Consider the following 3,268-nt stretch of genomic DNA (forward strand, 5'->3'; position numbering starts at 1 on the left):
CAAGGGCTCAAACAGAAAGCAAATGTTTTGAGAATGATGATGGCAACAAATGTGCAAATGTGCCTGACACAACGGATGGATAGATTGTGATAAGAGTTGAATGAGCCCCCAATAAAATGATAAAAAAGAATAATGGCCTGGGACTACCATACATTTACTAATTAATGATCTCCTTGATTTCTTATGACATGTGTTAGTCTGGTAGGCGTAGGTGCTATTAAAAGTTTTGCCCATCACCAATTCTCACTGTGTAAGTGGTGTGCAGTCACTTGAGTTTAATCTGTATAAGTCAACAATTCATGTATTCTGATCTACAGCCGGCCTACGTATGTATAATTTATTTTTCTCGACAGTGTTTTAAATTCTCTATCATTGGCTAAATTAATGACACTACCTAAAGAATTACCTTATGACACAGGGGGTGACTTAAAATGATGTCTATTATAAAAGATAATGAAATCTCTAAAGTGAACCGTGGATATATATAGACCATAGATATGAATGATTTGGGTGTCTCACTTAATTCTAGTCCCAATCTAAACACAATTAGTTCTTATGACATCACCTTGTTAGATCCTCTCATGAGGAGATTACTAAAGGATATGAGTGTTATAGATAGCAAAGTGTGGTGAAGAAATGTGATGTTTCCTGGCTACCAGAAAGAACAGTGTCTGGGGTCTTAAAGGCTTATCTTCAAACAAGCAGCCATCTAAGTGAAACAACAACAAAGTGCATATCAAAGATGCAAACTAGCCTGTGTGAGTCTAGGATTGTAAATAATAAAATTCAATTCCTAAAGAGGGATGGTATCAGAGCTTAAATTGTGAACACTTGGTTTGCAGAGGACTATGGATAACAGTAGAAGTCCAAAATTCATTTTTAGAGTCCCATATGAATTAAGCCTCCAGTGAATCTGAACATAGTCAAGTGATGTGAATGGCCTTGCTAGCAGACAGAGAGCATTGTACAGTCAATTATGGCAGATGTAGTTAGGTTAAAATGTAATACCTTATAATTTGATCTCCCTGTTCACCATTTTAAAGTTGTTTCAGTTTTTAATATTTTCTGATTTATTTTCAATGATGTTTTTCCTATGTTTTGCCTAATCATCTTTTTTGTGGGGGGGCCTTTTATGTTGTGTATGATTTTCTGTATATATATCTCCATAGTGACAGTAACTGGATTAATAATTACCTCGGGGCATGTCAGGGGAGAATTGGAGGAAATGTGAGCTAACAGCAGCGTACAAGAAGAAAATGTTGTAAAATTGATTGTGGTAATGATTGCACAACTCTTCTTAATATGACTGAAAGATTAAACTGTATGATACATAAAGTATATGGCAATAAAACTATCTTTTTATAAACCAGTATGTCCAAAACTGAACTCATTATCTTTCTCCTTAAAGTTATACTTGTTGCTGTGTTGTGAAAGTAGGTTTCCAATTCTACCATCTTCCTATCAGTCACCGGGGCTAAAAACCATCTAAAATATCTTTAACCCTTCCCACTTCTACACCCTCCTCCATTGCTTCCCCCCAGTTGCTAGACCTTATCACGGCGGTTCTCAACCTCTGGGTCGCGACCCTTTTGGGGGTCAAATGACCCTTTAACAGGGGTCGCCTGATTCATAACAGTAGTAAAATGACAGTTACGAAGTAGCAATGAAAATAATTTTATGGTTGGGGGGTCAGCACAACATGAGAAACTGTATTAAAGGGTCGTGGCATTAGGAAGGTTGAGAACCACTGCCCTATCAGTTTGTGTGCATGTTACTTCTAGTGTATCTGTATCCTCTTCCACATCCTCATTTCCACTGCATAGTTAATGTTTATTGCCTGCATTCTTGTCCTTGCTGTCTCATTAGCATTCCTTACAGCAATTCATCTTTCTTAATTCAACTAATTTATTTTTCCCCCTATCACGAGTCTGTCCTGGAAAAAGTACATCCAGAATCCTCCTTAGAGGCAAGGATGACAAGACTTGGCTTCCGTTCTTTGGACATGTTGTCAGGAAAGACCAGTCCCTGGAGAAACCTGGTAAGGTAGGAAAAGAAGAAGCCCCTCAACAAGCTGTATTGGCACGATGCCTGCACAAGGGTACAAACAGAAGACCGATGGTGAAGATGGCAGAGGCCCAGGCAGTGTTCTGGTCGGTCCTACGTAGGGTCACTGTGACGAGGAACCAACTTGCTCACACCTAAGAACAACAATATCCCAATACAACCCCCCAAAATGTCTACTGCTTCAAAATCATTCTTTACCTCTGTGAGCCACTTTTTGGCTCATAAAGGTTATATTCAGAATCAGCGAAGAATTCTTTTGACCGTAAGTAACAGAAATCCCAACTCACGGAGCCATATACAAAATAGAGGGTTATTTTTCTCACACCCATCCAAAGGTAGATGTTCGCCGGTGGTGCCATCAAGGATCTAGCCTATCTTCTGATATTTCTGCCAACAATGCAGCCTAAACATGACTATTAGAGCCCCAGTGCCATGTCTACATTCAAGGCAGCAAATGGGAAAGCCGACAGCAAAAGCTCTGCTGGGAGCCTCTCAAGCAGTCTTCGTTTTGTTTAGCTGGATTTCAAACTGATCCTTCCTGCTTCAGTCATAGCTGATAAATGAAACAGATCCAAATTTGTAAAATGTGAACTGGAATGGGGAAAATTACACATCACTAACCTTTTAGATTAAAAAAAGCAGCATATGCTTTGCATAGCAAACAAATTACTTGGCTGACAGAGTTGGAAACAACAGTGCCCCACTTAAAGATGGCACTTGTGTTAGGCTGGGAAGTCCAGAGACAGATCCAGGAACATTCATATAAGAAAGAGCTTTGCACACACCAATGACACATAATCTGAGGCCAAAGAAGGGAATAGTATCAGAGCCTAAACTGTGAGAATTTGCTTCGCAGAAGGCTATGGATGCCAGTGGGAGCCCAAGATACATTTGTGGGATCTCCTTAGGAAATACGCCTTCGGTGATCTCCCTCTCTCCATCATAGAGGGATGGGAGGAAAGTGGTGACCAAGCAGAGTGCATTGGAGAGATGGCTATAGAAGATCAAAGGGGCACACCTGACCTGAATGGTTAAAATCTGGTCAGTTGATCCCCTCTCTGATATACATTAGGCCAGATCTGGGTTTCAATATTTTCTGTATTTTTTGTTTGTTTATATTCATGTTTATCTCAGATACGTTGTGTCATTGGGGTTCACCTTTTTGAAGCTCTGTTTTTCAGGACTGATGACCCTATGAGGACAT

Source organism: Echinops telfairi, unplaced genomic scaffold (assembly GCF_000313985.2).
Source record: "Echinops telfairi isolate 266 unplaced genomic scaffold, ASM31398v2 ScPeMD7_20;HRSCAF=75, whole genome shotgun sequence".
NCBI classification, from domain to species: domain Eukaryota; kingdom Metazoa; phylum Chordata; class Mammalia; order Afrosoricida; family Tenrecidae; genus Echinops; species Echinops telfairi.